The 26,626-nt window shown below is 34.5% G+C and overlaps 1 protein-coding gene across 5 annotated transcripts in view; it reads right to left on the bottom strand.

Moving 5' to 3' along the window:
• The window catches only part of LOC145248326 (uncharacterized), a 185,198-nt gene that overhangs the window by 6,686 nt on the left and 151,886 nt on the right, over positions 1 to 26,626 (bottom strand). The gene's annotated exons all lie outside the window — the stretch shown is intronic.

Raw genomic sequence — 26,626 nt, 5'->3', positions numbered from 1 at the left:
AGAGTACTTGTTCGAGGTTTGTCCGACTTAAAAACCTTTTTACAAAAATCGAAGTTATGTACAATTGAAACATTCACGAGACTTATTTTAGCATTTAATGAAAACGCATTCTAAAATACAGTTGATTAAAATCTCTTTGTTATGCGAGTTAGGGTTAGGGTTATGTAGGTGTTGATGTTAACTAGTTATGCATCTTAATTATTTCCAAACTACACACGCCATGAAAACTAATATTTAGATAATGAACAGACAAAAATAATATTCCATTCAAAGTCCTGGTATGCTAGTAGGCACTCCCTGCATTGTTTAGGAATGAATAAGAGACCCTGTCTATTGTGTGTGTGTGTGTGTGTGTGTGTGTGTGTGTGTGTGTGTGTGTTCACGCACACATTGTTTTAAACGAATGGTTCTCAATAAACCGAGTCATGTGGAATCGGTGCTCATTTACAAATTGGTTTCTGTCCTGACAAATAAAGAACTGCTCAACCACAAAACCCTACCCAGCACAGAGGACGACTTCCAAGCTCTTTGTCCAAACTCCTTAATTCACAGGCAACATGAATTGGAACAAATACATTGAAGACATTGTCAAGGCTGTTGCAAAGAAGGTGGGCTCCCTCTATCGTGCTAGAAAATTACTCACACTTGAGACTATCCTGTATCTCTACAATGTCACCATGGTGCATCTGCCACTAGTCTCATTCTTAGACAGGGTTCTAAAAAGATTTGAAACCTAAACTGTAAGAGAGAGAAAGAGAGAGACAGAGAGAGACAGAGAGAGAGAAAGAGAGAGACACAGAGAGAGACACAGAGAGAGACACAGAGAGAGACACAGAGAGAGAAAGAGAGAGAGAGAAACAGAGAGAGAAAGAGAGAGACACAGAGAGAGAAAGAGAGAGACACAGAGAGAGAAAGAGAGAGACACAGAGAGAGAAAGAGAGAGACACAGAGAGAGAAAGAGAGAGACACAGAGAGAGACACAGAGAGAGAAAGAGAGAGACACAGAGAGAGAAAGAGAGAGACACAGAGAGAGAAAGAGAGAGACACAGAGAGAGAAAGAGAGAGACAGAGAGAGAGAAAGAGAGAGACAGAGAGAGAGAAAGAGAGAGACACAGAGAGAGAAAGAGAGAGACAGAGAGAGAGAAAGAGAGAGACACAGAGAGAGAAAGAGAGAGACACAGAGAGAGAAAGAGAGAGAGAAAGAGAGAGACACAGAGAGAGAAAGAGATGCAAAGAAAATCGCTCACCAATACTCTGAAAACTGAGAAATTAAAAATGGAGAGTGAGAGCCTACATCTTAAGAACTAACTGCCCTTTTTTTAAAATATTAGATCGCCACCAGAACATGCCTTCCTCAGATGGGGGATATCTACACATGCAATGAGACTTTATCCATGTCGTAGAATGATGGGATGTTCTATATCTTCCTGCATAAACCACCTTTTACTTGCTAGGCTGGGACTGATGCTGCTGATATAATACATGTTGCTCACGGGGTGGAAAAACTTGAAGCAAAGCAGTGATGAATGCTATATTTTTCAGTGAGGAATGCTATATTTTTCAGTGAGGAATGCTATATTTTTCAGTGAGGAATGCTATATTTTTCAGTGAGGAATGCTATATTTTTCAGTGAGGAATGCTATATTTTTCAGTGAGGAATGCTATATTTTTCAGTGATGAATGCTATATTTTTCAGTGAGGAATGCTATATTTTTCAGTGAGGAATGCTATATTTTTCAGTGAGGAATGCTATATTTTTCAGTGAGGAATGCTATATTTTTCAGTGAGGAATGCTATATTTTTCAGTGAGGAATGCTATATTTTTCAGTGAGGAATGCTATATTTTTCAGTGAGGAATGCTATATTTTTCAGTGAGGAATGCTATATTTTTCAGTGAGGAATGCTATATTTTTCAGTGAGGAATGCTATATTTTTCAGTGAGGAATGCTATATTTTTCAGTGAGGAATGCTATATTTTTCAGTGAGGAATGCTATATTTTTCAGTGAGGAATGCTATATTTTTCAGTGAGGAATGCTATATTTTTCAGTGAGGAATGCTATATTTTTCAGTGAGGAATGCTATATTTTTCAGTGAGGAATGCTATATTTTTCAGTGAGGAATGCTATATTTTTCAGTGAGGAATGCTATATTTTTCAGTGAGGAATGCTATATTTTTCAGTGAGGAATGCTATATTTTTCAGTGAGGAATGCTATATTTTTCAGTGAGGAATGCTATATTTTTCAGTGAGGAATGCTATATTTTTCAGTGAGGAATGCTATATTTTTCAGTGAGGAATGCTATATTTTTCAGTGAGGAATGCTATATTTTTCAGTGAGGAATGCTATATTTTTCAGTGAGGAATGCTATATTTTTCAGTGAGGAATGCTATATTTTTCAGTGACGAATGCTATATTTTTCAGTGAGGAATGCTATATTTTTCAGTGAGGAATGCTATATTTTTCAGTGAGGAATGCTATATTTTTCAGTGAGGAATGCTATATTTTTCAGTGAGGAATGCTATATTTTTCAGTGAGGAATGCTATATTTTTCAGTGAGGAATGCTATATTTTTCAGTGAGGAATGCTATATTTTTCAGTGAGGAATGCTATATTTTTCAGTGAGGAATGCTATATTTTTCAGTGAGGAATGCTATATTTTTCAGTGAGGAATGCTATATTTTTCAGTGAGGAATGCTATATCTTTCAGTGAGGAATGCTATATCTTTCAGTGATGAATGCTATATCTTTCAGTGATGAATGCTATATCTTTCAGTGAGGAATGCTATATTTTTCAGTGAGGAATGCTATATTTTTCAGTGAGGAATGCTATATTTTTCAGTGAGGAATGCTATATTTTTCAGTGAGGAATGCTATATCTTTCAGTGAGGAATGCTATATTTTTCAGTGAGGAATGCTATATTTTTCAGTGAGGAATGCTATATTTTTCAGTGAGGAATGCTATATTTTTCAGTGAGGAATGCTATATTTTTCAGTGAGGAATGCTATATTTTTCAGTGAGGAATGCTATATTTTTCAGTGAGGAATGCTATATCTTTCAGTGAGGAATGCTATATCTTTCAGTGAGGAATGCTATATTTTTCAGTGAGGAATGCTATATTTTTCAGTGAGGAATGCTATATTTTTCAGTGAGGAATGCTATATTTTTCAGTGAGGAATGCTATATTTTTCAGTGAGGAATGCTATATTTTTCAGTGAGGAATGCTATATTTTTCAGTGAGGAATGCTATATTTTTCAGTGAGGAATGCTATATCTTTCAGTGAGGAATGCTATATCTTTCAGTGATGAATGCTATATCTTTCAGTGATGAATGCTATATCTTTCAGTGAGGAATGCTATATTTTTCAGTGAGGAATGCTATATTTTTCAGTGAGGAATGCTATATTTTTCAGTGAGGAATGCTATATTTTTCAGTGAGGAATGCTATATCTTTCAGTGAGGAATGCTATATTTTTCAGTGAGGAATGCTATATTTTTCAGTGAGGAATGCTATATTTTTCAGTGAGGAATGCTATATTTTTCAGTGAGGAATGCTATATTTTTCAGTGAGGAATGCTATATTTTTCAGTGAGGAATGCTATATCTTTCAGTGAGGAATGCTATATTTTTCAGTGAGGAATGCTATATTTTTCAGTGAGGAATGCTATATTTTTCAGTGAGGAATGCTATATTTTTCAGTGAGGAATGCTATATTTTTCAGTGAGGAATGCTATATTTTTCAGTGAGGAATGCTATATTTTTCAGTGAGGAATGCTATATTTTTGCATGCAAAACGCAATGCTTTCTAACTAGGCTCTAAACATCCAAGGACAAGAAACTGTTCAAGATTTGGAAGAAATCAGAGAGAAAACTCTTATCTTATTGTTGTATATTGAAGAATATAAAAAAGCAACGCTTGTCTGGCTCTGATGCCATAAGTGAGAAGTAAGATGTTTCTCCAGAGAAAGGATGCCTAGAATGCGCAGCTGGCCTGGGGAGAAGAAACACGGATACATTACTAATGGCGATTGGTTAATCATGGTTTATGAAGAGCTATTCCTTAGCCAGGATTTTAAATGAAAATCTGAATTATGATTTTACATCATTGCCATGTATGGTCGATAATATTAACAAAGGCAAACACGATGCAACACTATAGGTATTAGTGATGGGACGATTATATTTTTTCCCCTAATTCTGATAAAAAGAATTCGAACTTTTTGTAAAATGTTTCGCTATAGAGTTTTTTCTTTTTGTTTTTTTTCATTACCATAAAAACTTATGTTATATCTATTTATATATATCTATAAAGGTGAGAATGTGTGTGAGGACAATTCTCAACCTCTATACTCAACAAATTTTTGATCTAAAAGACTTGAAATTTGGTATATAGGGTATTCAGACATGTGGAAAACTGTTTAATCGGTTTTCATCTGGAAATAACGGCTGCTAGTGGGTAAAAATTGAAAAATTGGTACGTAGAGGTCGTCGGATTTTTATCCGACACTTGTTTCACAAATATGCATGTGTGAATGATTCACATGACATAACTTATGCTAATAAGTAGGTTTGAAAACGCTTTTTAAGGATAGTGTTACGATGGCCTAATGATTATTGTACTTGTCTTTACGTTTTGGTTTCGATCTCAGCTTGAGTATATTTTTAAAAAATTTTTATTTACAAAAAGTGAACGGTTTAGAAGACAACATAAAACTCGCATGCACATGTCTCAGTTTCTGTATGAATTGAAATATAATATTTATGCATATTTTACGGCCAGGCAATGCCGGACGGCCTGCTAGTATGTATATATTTTTGCAACTGTAAAAACATACTTGTGTGGCAGGGTGTGATCAATAGATATTTATCGATATCAGCAATGAAAATTTAAGTTTTAAACAAAAACAAAAATATTTTAAGAATCGTTTTTGGCATCAGAAAATAGGTACAACTCTTTCCGACTTCAACACCTCAAAATGTTCTGATTTTTTTTCTGTTCAATCGTTCCAACACTAATAGATATTGTTAAATATTGCAGTGGGTATGGTTGCTAGTAAATATGTTGGCTAATGCATATTAGCGATTAGACAGAATGTGTGATAGACAAAAACATCAGAGTTCAAAAAGTTCACCCTGCTTGTATTAGCTGAAAATCATTGGATTAAGAAATCTACATTCAATGGAAATGACATCACAAGCGGCAGAGTCGTAAGTAAAGTCTCAGTGAAAACGTCAATGAAACAACATTATGCACTAACAAAACGATGCATAATCAAGCAATATGCTTCAAACAACTCTTTGAACTTTCAGCCACGTGCCGATCATTTGATTAAATAAATCCTTCACTCTTTAAATGGTCTGTGTAAATAATAGTATTGCAAGAAAATACACCAATGATACATTGTTTCAACTAACAAAAAAGTATCCTAGGTGCAAAGACAACATATGCTGCAGCAACAATCGTTCTAAGTCAGTTAGGATTATAGTGTTGGATGCCTTAGCAAACGTATGGTTTTAATTTGATTGAATAATTAATATGAAATGACTATGTAACAACAGGAATAAAGTGGGTAGTAGCAAAATGAGGTATTTGTTCTGATACTAACACATCTTTTGTCATCAGTCATGAAGGAGGAATCCTTCTAGACTAAGATATTTTTATTTTTGCCCCCAGACTGCTCCATTTATGAGAGAGTTGGATTTTTTTCTCATAAAAAAAAAAATTTAAAAAAAAAAACACCTTGCGTTTAACTGTCCTCGTGAGGAGGCAAGGAAATAAAGACTATGTAACAATATAAGTATAGTGTAGTATCTGTTGAGGAATGTTCGTAACTTGGCTCGACTGGAAAACTAAATTGTTTAAATACTAAAACATGCTCAGACCCAGGAAGAAATGTGATACATCCACACATGTAGAAATGCTGTTCCAACCGTGGATCAGGTCTTTATCTGTCCCGTCTATCAAACTCGCCCAACACTGTATATCAGGCAGCATATCACAGCAAAGTCATGGTTTGTGTCGATAAATGTGAAAACAATCTAAAAAACGGAACGATTGTTGAAGAAAAAGAAAAAAGAAACACTTAAATATCCTTACTTTAAAAAAAGTTTCTTTAAATTCAAAAATTTGTAATTAAATAAATGTTTCTTTACTAAAAAAAAAACAAAACAAAAAAAAAACACACACACAAACGCATTTTTTCAGCTTTATTAACACTTTCAAATTTAATGCTTTCAACGAGGAAAAAAAAAATCACTTAACTTACAAACGCGAGCCCGTGTCACCCCCTCGTACTTACATATAACAGAAATCTCATCACGTGGTCGTGAAAAACAAAACGGAAAAAAAAAAACTTTAAATATCTCTACTTGAAAGAGGTTTCTTTGAAAACCGAAAATTTGTAATTGAATAAACAATATTGGCTCTATTAACACTCAAATTAAAAATTTTCAAATGCTCTCAATGAGGAAAAAATCACTTGATCTAAAAATATTATTTGAATAGAAAAAACAATATGGATTTGCCAGGTGCTTAAGTTTATTAGGTATGATTGACAGGCGATATAGATAGGTGACCAATGGTCTATAGGAAAGTTTTGGCTGGACACTAAAGCTACGAGCAAGATGTTCACGTGACAAGTGGACACTGGTCTCTTGTGAAGAATGACATTTTTTGGTAGACGCGGTAAAATTCGACTAGAGTTGGTTTGGTCATTTTGTTTTACGGCATATCAACCCTTTTTGTATTACTTAATGCCAAATCCGGTTTCTTTGGTTAAAGTTTTTATGCTTAAAGTTTTTTATAATCTCTAAATATTTACGTTCTTTGGTTTGATTGACCAGAATTGGGTAAAGTTACCTACTAGTTTCTTAGAGGTGGCTTTATGATGTGCAGAAGGAGCTCTAAGACGTGTGTGCTGTAGAGAAACTAAGCCCTGTATGCATGGCAGATTCATAGATGCAGTGGCCACCCTCAAGTTTTGTATGTAGAATCGATCAGTTCATATTGAAAAGTTGGATACTGGTCATTTGGAGTTGTTAGATGCAAGAGTTGCAGACCCAATAAAAGGGCGAGTGTTAGACCAGGTAGGCATGGACATTACACTCTACAAGTTGCCACACCTTTGATGCTGATGAATTTGTGCTTTGTGGGTTTAGATCTGGGCTTGGTGCTCTGGCAAGACACTACAAATGTGGACCAGTAGATGACCTCTTTCCCTGAGCTGCAGTCAGAATTCAGACAGTTTGCAGATAAATGAGGTATGGTGTCACATTCTTACTGCACTGCTTGTACAATGACAGGCTTAATCTCGATAATAATTGATAATAAAATAAAAATTTCTTTCACTTTTAATATAGACACAAAACATTAAAACAGAACGGAGAGAGAAAATTGTTTTTTCTTATTAGTTTTGTTTAAATAATTGTTAGTCACCCCCGATGCAATCCTCTACCTTCATAAGAGCCAACTACGTCCTAAAATGGAGTACTGTTGCCACATCTGGGCATAAGCTGCTTGGAGCACCCTATCCTACTTTGATAGAATTCAAAACCAGCTTCAAAACCTAATTAGGTGATGCTATTTTCTCCCTTCAACCAATGTTGCAAACCTGTCTCTGCTCTATTGTTTTTTTTCATAGCAAGTGCTCGTCTGAGCTTCAATCTATGATCTCCCTAGCCAAACATTCATGAAAAAAGCACCCATCTAGCTACAACCACTATCAACTATTTATCCCACTCTACCTGTGCCTTAATCTAAACGCAAACTCCATGAATAAAGCTTTTCTCTGCCTGTGGAACTGTTCTGCTAGCTTGCTTTCCAGCTGACTACAACATGGTCGTCTTCAAGTCTAATGTAAACAAATTCTTGTTGAGCTGTCCCCTCAAATAATCAAATTATATCAAATTCCATCACTCACTACGTTGTTGTCTCAGTGACCACCATATACTCATTAACCCTTTTTTCTTGAATGGCCTCCAGGCCTTGATAAGCAGTGATTCCCTTGTATATATAAAAAAGGGTATCTACAACAGGTAGAAAGGTGTTAAGATTGTAAAACGAATTTTTAAAATACAAGTTACCTTATTTCGGAGGTGTATATTGTTACATCACACTTATGGACAATGTGTCCGTCATGTCCATATTATGTCTCAACTTGTCAATCAAGGAGCATTGAAAGACTACAGAAAAGGGGGAGTGCAATGCAGATGTTGAAATTTAAAGCAGGTTGCATATGTCTATGATTTATCCCAGGACCACCACTGGATGATGATGGTGATGCGTTGGCAGAGTGTGATGAGTGATGAGCACCAGGCTCTAGTGTAAATAGCTTCAGTGAGAAGGTGGTCTGCCACAGCGATAACAACCATGACTAGTAGCAACCTGGCGACAACAGAAATCAGCAGCAGCTTTACTCCTGCCAGCAGCTGCTGCTGTTACCGAATAACTTTTGCTATCATGTTGGTTCAATTTATTTGTATGCATACTCTTATCACTTTAAGATATCATGAATGGTTTAGAACTTTTTCTTTCAAACGATAGCATATTTTCTTCAATATTGTATTGGATTTCAAACCAACGGTACTGTGTTTTTCTCATTTTCTGTAACGTGGTGTATAGAGTCATCCACATACAGTATTGTTTGGCTATTTCATAGCTCATCAGTGCGGCTAGACAAGCAACTACCTCAAGCCAGGATCGAAACCCGAATGCCCAAACGTCAGTCTAACTGTTGCACTATACGGCTGCTGCTATGCAGGCAGTGAATTAACAAATGTTTTGACATTGTCCAATACCTAAGCTCAATTTGTTTACACAAAGAGCATCGCTTCATACGCTAACGGTAATTTGTATATCACTTCTCAAAATGCTCAAATTAAGATAGGGAGCATTATAGTCATCCACATACAGTACGGTTTCGCTGTTTCACAGCTCATGCTCCTCCCCTCAGTCACTTATTTTTGCTAGCCTTGTAGGATGCTCCCAATACAACAGAACATATACTACCCATCTCGCCTATACAACTACCACATACAGGAGGATATAATGCCTGGGAAGATTGTATGATAACAGAATGGATACTACACTGTTTCACTCCTTGATAAGAAATTGCTTCTCTGCTACCTACTACATCGCCTTCAACAAATACTTGTCGAGCATTCCTTTCAAGTAACAACCACCATGTGTAATATATTTATTCACTAGCAGGGGTACCCGGCGTTACTTGGGCCATAAAAAAATAGTTTTGTTTTTTTTAAAAAGTGAGAAGTAAATAAACTTAGGAGGCCTCCTATTTTTATTCCGCCCAAATGGATCAGAGGGGATTAGAAATTGCATTGTTGTGATGGCTGAAATTATGCATTCATAACCTGAAAGTTTCATCTCTGTTGCAGATATTGACGGTGTGAGACTAAGAAAGCAACATTTATATACAAAAGCAGAGATGCGTCATTAAATTTCTCCATGCAGAAAAAGATTGAACCAATCAATATTCAATGGCACATGTTAAACATTTACGAAAAGTTAAGAGATGGATTCATCGATTTCAGAGTGATGACAGATGCAAGTGACAAAGAGTGCTCTGAACTTTTACGACTGAGGCATCAAAAAAGGCTGGCAAAAGTGCATTGAGAATGGTGATGACTATGTAGAAAAATAACTTTTAGAGCACAAAAGGTCGTTTGTTTTAATGGTACCACTCCAGTCTTCGTAGCTCTAACTTTTTTTTGCTAAAAAAACAGGAGGCCTATTTTTGGAATGACTTTTTTTTTTACATAGGCATCATCACTTATCAAGGCCCAGAGGCCACTCGAGGATAAAGGTTAGAGAGTGTACAGTAGTCAATTGGACGATAGTAATCGTTAGTAATGGAAATTCGGTAAATTTGTTAACTTAAGTGGAACGGCTCATCAAAAGCTTGTTTATGTTGGACTTGAAGACAACCATATTGTAATCAGTTGGAAAGCAGGCAAACGGAAGACAGTTCCACAGGCGTGCAGTTCTAAGAAAGAAACTTTGTTCATGGAATCTACGTTTAGGTTTCAGCACAGATAGAGAATGGGGGAAATTATTGATAATGTTTTCAGATAAACGAGTGTTTCGTGAAAGTTTGATAAGGGGGGAATCATAAATTGGAGCTCAGACGAGCACTTGCCATGAAAATAACGACAAAGAGACAGACTCGCAACATCTCTTCTGTGAGAAAAAGGTTGCAGGGAAGAGAAAAGGGTATCCCTTATGAGGCTACGAAATCTATTTTAAACTTCTAGCAGCTCCTGCCCAGAGGTGGCAACAGTACTCCATCCTTGGACATACCTGGCTCTTATATCTCGTAATTAACAAAATTGACTGAAGTAATTTATTATTTCCAACTCTGACAGTGTTGTCTACATAGGCATTTAAAAAACCCAAAATTTGCTTAGAAGCAATACATATCGTCTAAGAGAATTGTCTATACTTCAAAATAACTTTTCACAACAGTTGATTCATTGCACCTCAATCTAATAATAAAAGTATTTGAAAAGCTTTATTGTTCTGTCATACTCCCATCCCAAATGTTGGCGAAAAAAAGGGGGGGAAAAGATTAAAATATAACAAAAGAAGAATAGGTAACAAAAAGAAAAGGAAGTTTATTGGATAACAAAAGAAATAAAGAATAGGATTTATCAGTAGACAATAGGTAGGAAGGTAGACAAAAGAAACTTGACATAGGATGGTTTGTCAGAGTGACGGTAACAAAAGTATAAAACAAGGGGTGTAGATATATTTAGATTTGGTTTGCGGTACTTTAGGATTGACAATGAGTTTTATGACTTTGAGGAGTGAATATGGGGTGCAACAGTCAATGATTTTTTTTTTTAAATGACAATAGGAAAGATTTACGGACAACTAAAGCCAGTAAAAGTTGAGAGTTTGATGACAGTTGGAGTTAGGATGTAGTTGAAGACGATCGTGGCTTAGAGCAGATGGAGAGATGAATTGATCAACTGACTGATGGACAGCTTCGACAGAACGTATATGTGGATCATAGCATTTAGAAGGCCAAGGATGTCCCACACAAAGCCAGATTCCAACAAATATATACGTAAAGTTTCACAGTTTGCTTTTTTGTGTTTCTTTTTTGTCTTGTGTTTTAATTTTTACATTTGTGAGCCCGTGTGCTCCCACTGACGGTCGCCAATGTGTAAAAGACAATGATACGGCCATGAAAAAAGATGGAGAAGAAATCTGCGGCACACAATGTTGAGGTCGGTGACTTGTCAATCGTGTCACATACTGTGACCTTCGATAATAGAAACTGATGTTTCTGATTTTGCGATTGCAGTCACTCTCAATCAAACAAACTGTCTAGTAGCATTATTTAGCAACAACGTTTTGTGATAGTCACAGCCTAGAGAGTTTTTAATTTCATGTTTGATAAAAAAAAGAAAAAAGCATGAGAAAATAAAGTTTTTTTTTTGTTTTATGTCACATCAACCGTTTTCAGGTTATTTAATGCCGAATCCAGTAATTTTAGAAAAAAGGTTTTTAAGCTTCACGTTCTTCATATCTTCAAATATTTATTCATGGTTTGGTTGTTTTGTAGTGGGATTTTTTTTTTTTTTTAAACTTTGCAGAACATGATTAAGTTTTCTAAAGGGAAAAGAAAAAATAACATCAATGTTTGGTGGAAGCCGGTATCTTAAGACAGCCTGATCTGGTAGCACAAAATAGAGAATCTCCACTGGTACACTTATCGGTTACATGGGATATTTCGTTCATATGCATGCCCAATATTTTGCATCATGTTGAGTTGTGGTTTGATCAGCATAGATATGTGCACTGGTACACAAGCGATTAGCACATCGCTGTATTTTCACTAAGTTCCGCCTAGCTATTTTTCCAAGCCAATTCGGATCAGAGTCTAGTCTTCAATATACACAAACTGGCATGCTCTCTCCCTCATCATCATGGTGACGAGAGGTAAGAATAAAGTCACGACCAATAGGAATTATATTACCTTTATGCCTGCCAATCAACTCATTTTTACGTTCCTGTATTATTGTTCCAGTTAAAAAAATAAAAATAAAATAAAATAAAAAAAACTTGTTTTCTTTGAACTCTGACGATCTTATTGTTATTAAAGTCAGATACCTAGAGACATGGCCGACTCTGAATTCCAGAAAAAACGCTTTCTTCACTCTACAAAATGGCTATCTCTTGTCTTGACACCATCACTACACATTTTCACATCTACATAGTGAAGGTCACTTACGAGGAAAAATATTTTCATCACCTTGGCAAAACTAGATTGGCTCCATTTCTTAAAGCAAAAAATTTCCTATACTTCAGTGAAAATAGAAAAAGTTCAGAGTGTTCCACATGAAAAATTATATTATACCAGAAACAGGTCACCTCATAAAAGCAACACAACAAATGGAACACGTCGGCATTAACGTTAAGGGATTAACGTTAAGGGATTCGTCTTCCTTACTTTATGGAAATCGCCCCAGACAAGGCATCAAATCACTTGATGTAAGGAGCCCCCCCCCAAAAAAACCCAAAAAAACTTCAAGGTCAAAAACTTGCCAACGATAAGTGTTAAATAGAATAGATTTTAACCCCCAAAAGGAACAATTATTCCCTCTTTGTCAGAAACATTGCTCATAGAATTGTGAAAACTAAAAGGACAAAATAATACAAGATTTACACAGTTGTCAAAAGTAAACACAAGATCCACTTTCTCATACCATAAAATTATAATATAGGGTCGAGCTAATAAGAAACCCTTGAAACTCAAACCAGAAATTAATGTTGAATCATTTTATCCATTCTTTCCATCCCTTCATTTTTTTTCCTCAACTGAAAAACCGATGTGTCCCTCTAATTGATTAGTTTTTAAAATGCCTTTTTTTTTTCTTTTGAATTTGTTTTGTTATCTGCAGCATTAAAAAAAAACCCCAAAAAACAAAAAAAATCTACTTTCAAGAGTAGAACTTTTCCAACTCTACTACTTATATAAGTACGTATGGCGGTAAACTTTTACGATGTGCCCCAGCGTATTATAAACACCCAACCTCCCCATGTTAAGAACGGCTTTCAGAATAAACACCCCAACCTCGAAAGCCGTTCTTAACATGGGGAGGTTGTTTATTCCAAAAGCCGTTCTTACCATAGGGTCGTTGAGGATGTTTATACTCCGCTGGGGCAGGTCGTAAAAAGATACCCTTATGACTTCCATTTTGTTTCAACGAATGCAACTACAGATTGAGTAATCGGGTATCTGAATCAGACATTTTCAATATTTGGCATGTTTGCATTCAGATAAAACATCATTTTGATCAAGAAATCTACGCAATTTTTTTACCATTGGAATTGCTACCAACTGAACAATACCTTAACATCAAGGAAACAGTTTGCAGGAATGATAAATTGAAATCACCTGAAAATACATCTCATCGACTTTAGTGTAAAAAAAAAAAAAAAAATCTTCAGTGAATTACAATAAAAAACAGTGCAGCCTGAAATATTACACTAAATTCTTTTCTTTGTAGTGCTTCATGAAATACTCTTTTCTTTACAAACGGCCATGAACTACTGATTAGCTATCTACCTCAGACCCTACTCTAAGTATGAACCATAGGTGGACGAAATATAATTACTAGAAGTAAAATCAGCAAAATGCTCATGAAAGCCTTTCCAATGAATGCAAATCTATAGACTCTGCAAGTGATTTAGTGCTAACGAAAAAATTGTTTCAAAGTAGAAAAACAGTGAATGATTTTAGTGATTCTACATCATTCAAAATAGAATTGAAAGACACGAAACGGAAAATAGTGACCCATAAACTGTTGTTGATCCAAAAATCCCAACTCCTTTATCTAGTCACCTGAAAGACTACATTTCCCCATGTAATGTCTAAAAATTCAACGATACCCAGGCTATCCTTACAAAATTTGCTAAGCCAATAAATATTGAAAATTCTAGGACAAAATATAAATACATAAAACAAATAAAAGTGAGGAATGGCATTATTTATCTGCCCTTGGATTATGGTTATATTCAGTTACCTCCCTTACTGGCATTTTTCAGTTGATGAATCACTCGGTGAGGAAATTACTCAAAAACTTGTAAAGGAATATTAACGTTGTTAATTCACTTTAATAGATCCATGGAAACTTGGAATTGGTTTTCCACTTTATTTAAATGAGACAAAAAGTTGTCTTTGTCTTTAAGTGTTAATAATGGTGCGTGAAATATACTAGCGCAATTGCATCATTAATGTTGTATTGTTTCATGTTTTTTTTTGTTTTTTTTTTAATTGCATGACTTGTTAACTACAATTTCCTTAACCCTCTGGGGTTGTGGGTGTGCAGCATTAATTCAATGCAGTATATATTGGCAAGAATAGGCTTCAGAGCACATACAGCACCTGGTCTTATCAAAATGGTTACTCACTTTAGCACTGGCCAGACTCGATATCGCTTAACTTGAACTGGTGTGCCAACATGATTATGACGGATTAACAAGTTGAAAAACAAAAAACATTTTTCTAAAACAAATTGTCCGTGAAGGTCAACTTAAAGAAAATTTTTTTTGTTTACTCCAAACCAAACATTGTCATTGAAGTAGAAGAGACTTCTGTGATAGGGACTAGATTTATTAGGAAGGGATAACATGGATGAGGACGTTGACAGCAAAATATTTGTTAACATTACATTTAAATTTCTGCATGTTGGTATAGTTGAGAAAACATGGGAGTTCCAAAGGCAAGTAGGCCAAGGAAAGAAAGTATTAGATTTGGAAATTATCTACGCACTTCTACGGAGAAGAAGTGTGATGGTTCTGTTAATCAATGTAAAAAAAAAAAAAAAAACATTTATATTTTTGTACAGTTTTAAGTTATATTTATTTTAATACTAGCAGCCCACCTGGCATTACCTAGCCGTAAAATATGCTTAAATATATTTTAATTTATGCAGATATCGTATTTCTTATACAGCAAATTCTCTATTGATTATTATATTGTACCCAATATATATAGTAATGATTACAAAAGTAAAAAAAAAAATGACTTTGGTACCATTAGCTGAAATTGTAACCAAAACATTCTGCGCTCTATTTAGTGTTTTAGCCTTTGTTGTTGCCATCAGACAATATCTCAGATGAATAAAAAAAAAAAGGTTAAAAAAATTAAGCGAATTCAAGCTAAAAATATATATGTACGCATGTTCAGACGTTAGTCAATTTACTCTTGCTAAGGTCAACTAGTTTTTTTGTTTTTTCTCCAATTTTGACCTCTTAGCAGCTATTTTTACAGGCTAAAAATCAAATCGAAAGTGTTTCCGGGGTCCAAATACCCTATTGTTGTAATATTTGTTATATTTACTGAAGGTATGACTGAAAGTTGGAAAATTTGACTTGTAGACACTGATGGTAGGAACGGACGAATCAAATTGAGCCACATTCTGCTAGCAACCAATCAGAAATCAGAATTGCTCCATAAAAAAAAATTAAATTTTTGAGCATTCCAGCTCAATTTTTTTGCATCAACCTGAGAAGGATAGTTTGCTCTTTACCTGCAAAATTATGAAGTCCAGGACTTGTACAGAACAGTTACCACTGAAAATTCTTCATTTCCACAACTTGTACAGAACACCTACCCATCAGAAACTCTTCTAAAATTAAACATGGCTTCCAATTCAAGACATGTATCAAATTTCAAGTCTCTAAACCAAATATTCAGAGGAGTTTATAGAGACGTTTTGCACACATACACAGACAAGGTCACTTTATATATAACGTGTTCATGTGCTAGAACGTTTTCATCCTAAATTCTACGATGTAGAAACTATGCATAAAAAGAATTAAGTGTAATAGTTAAATTAAACCAATCATTTATAATAAATTAATTAATGAACGGTCGCTTTTCAAAAGAATATGCAAATTGGTTAACCTCAATGAAGTTGCTTTTCATGTCAATGACCGACTATATGAAATCCGTTTTTTCAATTTTTAAATAGAAAAAGTACGCTTTTGACATCAAGATAACAAAAGCGGAAAGAAGAATACAAAACGGGAAGTAGAGACGCCACCTGTCGGACAAATCGAAAACTAAGATAAGGGCAATTAACCGTTGCATCATTGATAAATGTTTGTGTGCGTGTGTGTGTGTGTCTGTTACAAATGAATATTGAAACTTTATAGAAATTTGTAATAGTTTGAGTTAGTTGTCTAATTTGCTATTTGCTTTCTTGTTTCCCCTCAGTATTTGAAATAGTTCACCACCCCTGAACGAAAAAAAAAAAAAAAAAAAAAAAAAAAAAAAAAGTTTTACTCTAACTTTTGCATTTCAGGATGAAAGTACATATCTCTTTTTACATTTTTATTAATAAAAAGTTGGGTATCTGTATATGTTTACTAGCAGACCGCCCAGTGCTGCCTAGTCATAAAATTCACTTAAATATGATATTTAAATTTATGTAGATTTTGTATTTATTATTATAAAACCAATACTCTATTGGTTATTATATTGTACCTAATATATAGTGATTTCAAAGGTAAAAAAAAAAAAAAAGACTTTGGTGGCATCAACTGGAATCGAAACCAAAAACATTTAGCCCAAGCAGTATTCGCTACCATCTGGGTTAACGATACATGCATATTAAAACTTGACAAATTGATGCAGATAAATGCACAAATGTATATTTGCGCATGTATTTAGCAGACACATATACACACATGTCAAACTACGCCTGACAAGTTAAAAATTTTTCTATTTATTTGATCACTTAGCAGCTACTTTTACCGGTTAAAAACCAAATTGAATTTGCTCCACAGGTATAAATCCTCTACATATCAAATTTCAAGCAGACCAAAAAATTGGCAGAGTTATCGAGACTGTTCTGCATACAGATCACTTTTATGTAGAGAAAGGTCGATATAAAATTACATAGGTGTGTTGTAATCAGAAATTGACGTTTTCCATCCAAAGTATACTAACATCGATTAATTGCCTATTCTAGTTGGGGACCCACTGCGGTGGACTGGGAGGAAGCTGCACATGCTTCTCACAGTGACTTAATCCACAATACATTGGACTGTAGAGAGCCTCCTATTGATTTTATAAAATTACTTTATATAATGGATTGAATTCATGTTTAAAATGATTCAGTTGTGCTTTAAGCAGAAACATTCATTTTGAATGCGTCCTCATATTATCAGAGAACCTACTGTTGATATTATATGCCGGGCCTTTCTGCTTGTGTGGCAATAAAACTTCTCAAATACACTTGTGATGTTAGGCTGCATAAGGCATTAATTTTAGTCAAAATCGCCTGTTCCTTCTTTCATCGGATATTTTTTTTTGATTATCGATACTTATTGAAGACATTCCGATATAAAACCTATCTAAGAACACTGCCAGGCATATAAAGTACATTTGCGTGAAAGTTTAAAAAATTGACCCAACTGTTTAGGAGTCCATAGATAACGAACTCACATAGTTCCTATTATATAATACTAGATAGATATTTTTGCTTCCAATTTGACATGACTCAAGTGGTGCAAGTTTGTGACCACAAAATTTATGACAATATAAAAATCGAAGATCTACCGACCTATCGTGAAAGCGATCTCTTTGTACAGCTTCAAATGCTTACAGACAACAAGAAAGACAGAATGGGGATTTGCCATTATTGAAACCAAAATGGTATGCTGGATGTCTGGAATAACACTATTCGATAACATTTGCAATGAAGACATCCAAAGGCGCTGCAGCATCGCGCTGAGGGCAAGATGATTGAATGGTTACTCAGATGATTTGGACATGTGCCAAGGGCCACGAAATTTACATTTGTATTAGAAGTCACTGTGAAGCAGCCCTCACCTGCACATAGCCTGTTATCGTGTTAGATGGAGACAAAAAGCCATAATTGTGGATGCGGCCGTAACTGCTTTTTTCTTTTCTTTGTTTTTATTATTGACTTATGACTTGTCAATGCTAAAAGAACAATCTATATATTAATACGATAGTGTGTGTGTTATTTTGTGTATCAAGCTTACATCCAGGTCGGTTAATTGTAATGTGCTTCCATTTCTTGTCATAAATAATTTTACTAAGAATTCTTCATAAGTTTTGGTTTCGATTATGGCGTAAGGGACTCAAGTTAAATATATATAAACACTTTTTTCAATAGTTTTTATTTCAGTTTCGATTCAAGCTAATTCACCCAAGTCATATGGATATATTTTTTTTATTTTTGAAATCGCAACTTTATAATATATAAAAAATCGATAGAACATTAACTCTATAATAATATATACAAAATCTGCAAGAATTAAAATATATTTAAGCATACTTTACGACCGAACTTTGCCGGGAATTCCTGCTAGCTTAGATAAATACTCTTGCAGTTTTAATAAAAGAGCTACAATATAATATCGGAGCGTCTCCATTTATACTGAACATCTATAAAATGCCAACATCAATATATTACATATGAATGAGTCCCCTATGGAATTTCCACAGGTCCCGCTAGTAAAATATTAAAACAAAAAGATGCAAAAAGAATGATTTGTGACAAATGTTTGACAACTAGTAAATCACATGTTAAATTATTTGTATAAAAAAAAACTTATTCTCGGAAAACTATCAATTTATTTTTTTCGTTTTACAAAGGAGTCACTACTTATCAAGGCCCGGAGGCCACTCGAGGATAAGGGTTAATGAGTGTACGGTAGTCAATGGGACAATATCGTAGTAATCATTAGTAGTAAATTTAGTAAATGGAATTACTTAAGGTGACGGCTCATAAAGAACTTGTTTACATTGGACTTGAAGACAACCATATTGTAGTCAGCTGGAAAGCAGGCAAACGGAACAGAGTTCCACAGGCGTGCATTTCTAAGAAAGAAGCTTTTTTCATGGAATCCACGTTTAGGTTCAGACACAGATAAAGAGTGGGGGAAATTATTGATAGTGGTTTAAGCTAGACGATCAGTTTGTTTTGTAAAAGTTTGGCAAGGGGGAGAGATTATAGATTGGAGTTCAGTCGAGAACTTGCCATGAAAATAACGATAGAGCAAAAACAGGCTTGCAACGTCTCTTCTGTGAGAAAGATTGCAAGGAAGAGAAAAGGGCATCCCCTACGATGTTTCAAAGTCCAACTTGTTCAACCCCAAACAAGGCAATATTGCCACTCAGAACATATGGGTCTACTATTTGGGATAGTGTCTAACAAGGGACTGTGTAGGGAGTTGAGCAGTGAGATGTTTGTTCACATTACATTTAAACTTCTGCAGATTAGTACAGTCAAGGAAACAGAGAGAGGAGCAATTCAAAGTCTAAAAATCCAAAAGAAGAAACCATTAAAATAGGCTTTCCAGCATCAAGGGACCTCAACAATGAAGGGGGGGGGTCTGCTTGTCTGATCAGTTGGGAGTATGTCCGTCGAAGAGACACAGTAACTCCTCTCCTTGAGTGGCTTTCTGTTTTGAAAAGTGTTGATTTTCTAGTTAAATAAATTTTTAAGTCAAGAATATCGACAAAAAAGTTGGCAAAATATTCTTTTTGTATTTACTTCAAAAAAGCTTCAGTGTCTTAACTAGAAAATTATGAACTCAAGTTATTTTAAGACAAAATAGATTTCAATATTTTTCGCTTGTTTAAAAATGACGTAACGGTGACCCGTCAGGTCACAATCACTGTTCTACTTTGATTATATTAGAAGATTCAGAAACTGATGGATCTTTAAAAATTCTTGCACCAATAAAACAAGTTTCTTGACTTCCATATTATCTTTAGCAATAATAATAGTGACTCATTACTTTACTATCTAATTTACACGTGTGTTTACGGGATCTACACACACACTATGTCAGTTCGTTGAAAAGTATCACTCTTTGTCTAGACGCTCACAGAGACACATATTAGAATGGTTGAATCAACACAGTGAAAGAAGTGGAAAAGGTAAATAGATACCAGAGAGAGAGATATTAGTGATTTGTCGAGTTCATTATAAATTATGACTAATTAGAATTAAAATGGAACATTTTTTTCAAACATAACTCAATCCCAGAATTAAGGTATATTTTAGCACATTTTGTGTTATTGAAGTATTAGCAAATATGTGCTCCCCTGGTTGCATATTTTTGTTAGTGTGGGAGAATGATATAACGGTAAACGAACTACATACACTGACTCCCTCCCCAAGAGGGGGTGTTATAATAACAGAGGAGGATATAATGAATGCTACCCTCCCTTAAAAAAGAGTTAAAGCCTAGGAAGATGGTATGACAACAGAGTACTATCAATCCCCTCTCCTAAAAAGGTGATCCTGGAAAGAATGGTATTATGAGGAACGTACATATACACCCCCCTCCAAGGGAAGGTATGCCTAAGTGGAATGTATCATGACCAGTAAAAACGTTACAAAAAAGAGGAAATAAAGCCTGGGAGGATGGTATAACGAACGAACATATTTTCGCATTCATTTAGATATAAGTAAAACAAAAAACTATGGAAACAAACGTTGATTAACTTAATATAATAACAGGTGAAAGTATTTGCAAATCTATAAAAGTGAGAATGTGCGTGCGTGAACAATTCTCAACCTATATACTCAACGAAATTTTGACCTACAGACTTGAAATTCAGACATGTAGAAAACTTTAATCCGTTTTCATTTGTTGAAAAAAGGTTACTAAGTGGTTAAAATTGAAATATTGGTCGTCAGATTTTTATTTCTTTGTCAACTGTTTCATGAATACGCATGCGCGGCCGGAAAACATGACAGCTTCTTTATGTTAAGAATAAGTATGTTTAGAAAACACTTTATAGATCGTGTCAAGCTAGTCTAATGGTTATTGTGCAAGATTCACTGGCTTTGGGTTTTGGTTTCGAACTCAGCTTGAGAATTTTTTTTTTTACTTACAAGAAATGAACGGTTTAGAAAAAAACATAATACCCGCATGCATATCTGTCAGTTTCTTTCTGTTTAAAAAAAAAAAAAAAAAAAAAAAAAAAACGTATTTGAAAAGGAAGTTAACGTTACGTTTACTACCTACGGTATTTTTGTTTATAATAAATAAGTCAGCATTAATTAAAATATAATACTTATGCGTATTTTACGACCGGGCAACGCCAGGCGGCTTGCTCGTATGCCTATAATTGCAGGCAAGAAAAAACAATCTCGTTTACACCAACCTTTAGTCAAAGAACTTCTCAATATATGGATTTTATTAGTCACGATAAGGGAGTGGAGACTATTTAATATTTTATTAGTCACGATAAGGGAGTGGAGACTATTTAATATTTTATTAGTCACGATAAGGGAGTGGAGACTATTTAATATTTTATTAGTCACGATAAGGGAGTGGAGACTATTTAATATTTTATTAGTCACGATAAGGGAGTGGAGACTATTTAATATTTTATTAGTCACGATAAGGGAGTGGAGACTATTTAATATTTTATTAGTCACGATAAGGGAGTGGAGACTATTTAATATTTTATTAGCCACGATAAGGGAGTGGAGACTATTTAATATTTTATTAGTCACTATAAGGGAGTGGAGACTATTTAATATTTTATTAGTCACGATAAGGGAGTGGAGACTATTTAATATTTTATTAGCCACGATAAGGGAGTGGAGACTATTTAATATTTTATTAGCCACGATAAGGGAGTGGAGACTATTTAATATTTTATTAGCCACGATAAGGGAGTGGAGACTATTTAATATTTTATTAGCCACGATGAGGGAGTGGAGACTATTTAACATTTTATTAGTCACGATGAGGGAGTGGAGACTATTTAACATTTTATTAGTCACGATAAGGGAGTGGAGACTATTTAACATTTTATTAGTCACGATAAGGGAGTGGAGACTATTTAATATTTTATTAGTCACGATAAGGGAGTGGAGACTATTTAACATTTTATTAGTCACGATAAGGGAGTGGAGACTATTTAACATTTTATTAGTCACGATAAGGGAGTGGAGACTATTTAATATTTTATTAGTCACGATAAGGGAGTGGAGACTATTTAATATTTTATTAGTCACGATAAGGGAGTGGAGACTATTTAATATTTTATTAGCCACGATAAGGGAGTGGAGACTATTTAATATTTTATTAGTCACTATAAGGGAGTGGAGACTATTTAATATTTTATTAGTCACGATAAGGGAGTGGAGACTATTTAATATTTTATTAGCCACGATAAGGGAGTGGAGACTATTTAATATTTTATTAGCCACGATAAGGGAGTGGAGACTATTTAATATTTTATTAGCCACGATAAGGGAGTGGAGACTATTTAATATTTTATTAGCCACGATGAGGGAGTGGAGACTATTTAACATTTTATTAGTCACGATGAGGGAGTGGAGACTATTTAACATTTTATTAGTCACGATAAGGGAGTGGAGACTATTTAACATTTTATTAGTCACGATAAGGGAGTGGAGACTATTTAATATTTTATTAGTCACGATAAGGGAGTGGAGACTATTTAACATTTTATTAGTCACGATAAGGGAGTGGAGACTATTTAACATTTTATTAGTCACGATAAGGGAGTGGAGACTATTTAATATTTTATTAGTCACTATAAGGGAGTGGAGACTATTTAATATTTTATTAGTCACGATAAGGGAGTGGAGACTATTTAATATTTTATTAGTCACGATAAGGGAGTGGAGACTATTTAATATTTTATTAGTCACGATAAGGGAGTGGAGACTATTTAATATTTTATTAGTCATGATAAGGGAGTGGAGACTATTTAATATTTTATTAGTCCCGATAAGGGAGTGGAGACTATTTAATATTTTATTAGTCCCGATAAGGGAGTGGAGACTATTTAATATTTTATTAGTCACGATAAGGGAGTGGAGAGTATTTAATATTTTATTAGTCACGATAAGGGAGTGGAGACTATTTAATATTTTATTAGTCACGATAAGGGAGTGGAGACTATTTAATATTTTATTAGTCACGATAAGGGAGTGGAGACTATTTAATATTTTATTAGTCACGATAAGGGAGTGGAGACTATTTAATATTTTATTAGCCACGATAAGGGAGTGGAGACTATTTAATATTTTATTAGTCACTATAAGGGAGTGGAGACTATTTAATATTTTATTAGTCACGATAAGGGAGTGGAGACTATTTAATATTTTATTAGCCACGATAAGGGAGTGGAGACTATTTAATATTTTATTAGCCACGATAAGGGAGTGGAGACTATTTAATATTTTATTAGCCACGATAAGGGAGTGGAGACTATTTAATATTTTATTAGCCACGATAAGGGAGTGGAGACTATTTAATATTTTATTAGCCACGATGAGGGAGTGGAGACTATTTAACATTTTATTAGTCACGATGAGGGAGTGGAGACTATTTAACATTTTATTAGTCACGATAAGGGAGTGGAGACTATTTAACATTTTATTAGTCACGATAAGGGAGTGGAGACTATTTAATATTTTATTAGTCACGATAAGGGAGTGGAGACTATTTAACATTTTATTAGTCACGATAAGGGAGTGGAGACTATTTAACATTTTATTAGTCACGATAAGGGAGTGGAGACTATTTAATATTTTATTAGTCACTATAAGGGAGTGGAGACTATTTAATATTTTATTAGTCACGATAAGGGAGTGGAGACTATTTAATATTTTATTAGTCACGATAAGGGAGTGGAGACTATTTAATATTTTATTAGTCACGATAAGGGAGTGGAGACTATTTAATATTTTATTAGTCATGATAAGGGAGTGGAGACTATTTAATATTTTATTAGTCCCGATAAGGGAGTGGAGACTATTTAATATTTTATTAGTCCCGATAAGGGAGTGGAGACTATTTAATATTTTATTAGTCACGATAAGGGAGTGGAGAGTATTTAATATTTTATTAGTCACGATAAGGGAGTGGAGACTATTTAATATTTTATTAGTCACGATAAGGGAGTGGAGACTATTTAATATTTTATTAGTCACGATAAGGGAGTGGAGACTATTTAATATTTTATTAGTCACAATAAGGGAGTGGAGACTATTTAATATTTTATTAGTCACGATAAGGGAGTGGAGACTATTTAATATTTTATTAGTCACAATAAGGGAGTGAGACTATTTAATATTTTATTAGTCACGATAAGGGAGTGGAGACTATTTAATATTTTATTAGTCACGATAAGGGAGTGGAGACTATTTAACATTTTATTAGTCACGATAAGGGAGTGGAGACTATTTAATATTTTATTAGTCACGATAAGGGAGTGGAGACTATTTAATATTTTATTAGTCACGATAAGGGAGTGGAGACTATTTAATATTTTATTAGTCACGATAAGGGAGTGGAGACTATTTAATATTTTATTAGTCACGATAAGGGAGTGGAGACTATTTAATATTTTATTAGTCACGATAAGGGAGTGGAGACTATTTAATATTTTATTAGTCACGATAAGGGAGTGGAGACTATTTAATATTTTATTAGTCACGATAAGGGAGTGGAGACTATTTAACATTTTATTAGTCATGATAAGGGAGTGGAGACTATTTAATATTTTATTAGTTACGATAAGGGAGTGGAGACTAATATTTTATTAGTCACGATAAGGGAGTGGAGACTATTTAATATTTTATTAGTCACGATAAGGGAGTGGAGACTATTTAATATTTTATTAGTCCCGATAAGGGAGTGGAGACTATTTAATATTTTATTAGTCACGATAAGGGAGTGGAGACTAATATTGCTCTGCTCGTGCAGAAATCATTAGAATAAACAGGTAAAGAATAAGAATTTGCGAAATTAGAAGGAAGATAATGCGTGTAAGAAATTTGGATGAAAAAAAAAAAAAGGCTTACACATTATGCAACACTACGGTGGGTATAAACACAGACTACAATCAATACAATTGGTTTTTATTGGAGAAATGATTTGAAATTACAATTAAAAATAAGTTAAAAGGTTTACTCACTTGCAATATAAATAACATAAAAGTAAATTAATCCATAAATATTTTGCACGGAGGAGTAAAGAGGCGGGTATTTTGGGCAAGAAAGAGAAGAAATAAATGCTGCAGGTATTTCTTTACCTGAGCTAGCTTAATTTGTAGCCGATGACAGCAGTCAAAAAAAAAAAAAAAAAAAATATTGCTACAAGAAGGAGAAGAAGCAGATAATAAAGAGCAAATATGCAAGGAGGGGAGGAAGTTTACCGAAAACCCCTGAATGTTAAAGTCGATAGCGGTTAGGGTATGTTTTGACAGAAACGAGTGATTGCCTCAACCAAGGAAGCCTATTGTTAGGCCATGAAGTTATGTCGGCTAACAGCAGAGAACCTTGCACCTAAACAAGAAGGCCATTTACAGGTCGACCAATTATCAAATTAAAAATGGAATGGTAACTAGGAAGTCGTCTTAAACCGAAACAATAACAGTCTGCATTAAAAAGAAAAAGGCCATCCTCCCAGGCACTACCTCCTTCTTCTGTGTCGAGCGACCATTTTTCATTCACTGGGTCCAGGAGAGAACCCAGTGAATGAAAAATGGTCCATGAATAATCAATAAGGAATCCCATACCAACTGACTATTCATTCTAAAGCCGGGGGGGGGGGGGGTCAGCAAATCTTACCTACAAGTTACATCTGACCCTTGAGTGATTTTCGTCCGACCTGCCAACTTAAAAAGTGGACTGACTATCCAATAAATATTGTTTGTTATTTTATTCATTTAATAAATAAGATAAATTGTTTAAATAAAATCTGTTTAAATTCCTTTTAAAAAAATTGGTTCAAGCAGTTTAAATTAGAAAATTTATTTGTATTTGTTGCTGCAAAGAAAGGTGGGCTCTCTTTACCATGCTCGAAAATTACTCGAGCCTGAGAGTATCTTATAGCTCAACAAAGCAAATGTTCGTCCATGTATGGGGTTGTGTTGTCACATCTAGACTATCAGTGACATGCAAAGAACGTTTTCAAGGCAAATGCTCAAGTGAAAAAAAAAAGCGGTGTCTCAAAGGGGCACAGATCTATACATTCCTCTGAAAAGGACACTTTTAAAACAGGAGTAAAAGGGACAGGTGCTTAGGAACCCCTTGCACCGCCACTCTCTTAACGTCCCTGTAGAATGGTGCATCTACCACTGGTTTTTCCCTCTTAGACAGTGGCCCCAAAAATAGTTTCAAGTTTAGTATATCTTGGATTATTAGTCTTTGGATTATTAGTCAAGCTTCAACCTCTGCTCCATCGCTGCAATCTCGCATTCCTGTGCCTGGTTTAAAGGTCTTATTTTTTAGATGTGGCGAACTTTTAATTAAAATAAATCACAGAAAAATATTTTTAATTATATATGGTTCATTCTGAAGATTAATTTTTAACATTTAAACTTTAAATAAAATTTCAGGCATACGGTCTCCGCAGCTCTTGCATATTTGGCATCACCTAGGTCCAATTTTCACAACTACGCATTAGATTAGGCAGTATTTCAGCAATAACGCATCGAATGTTGTCTTTTAAGTGGTCTATTGTATCTGGTTTATCAGCATAGATATGGGAACTTTACATATCCTCAAAGAAAATCATCTAATAGGATTAAATCACACAAACGAGGTGGCCAATTGAC

The sequence above is a fragment of the Euprymna scolopes genome, chromosome 26 (assembly GCF_053919585.1).
Source record: "Euprymna scolopes isolate OS-2025 chromosome 26, ASM5391958v1, whole genome shotgun sequence".
Taxonomy (NCBI): Eukaryota; Metazoa; Mollusca; class Cephalopoda; order Sepiida; family Sepiolidae; genus Euprymna; species Euprymna scolopes.
This window is presented reverse-complemented; position numbering and strand designations above follow the sequence as displayed.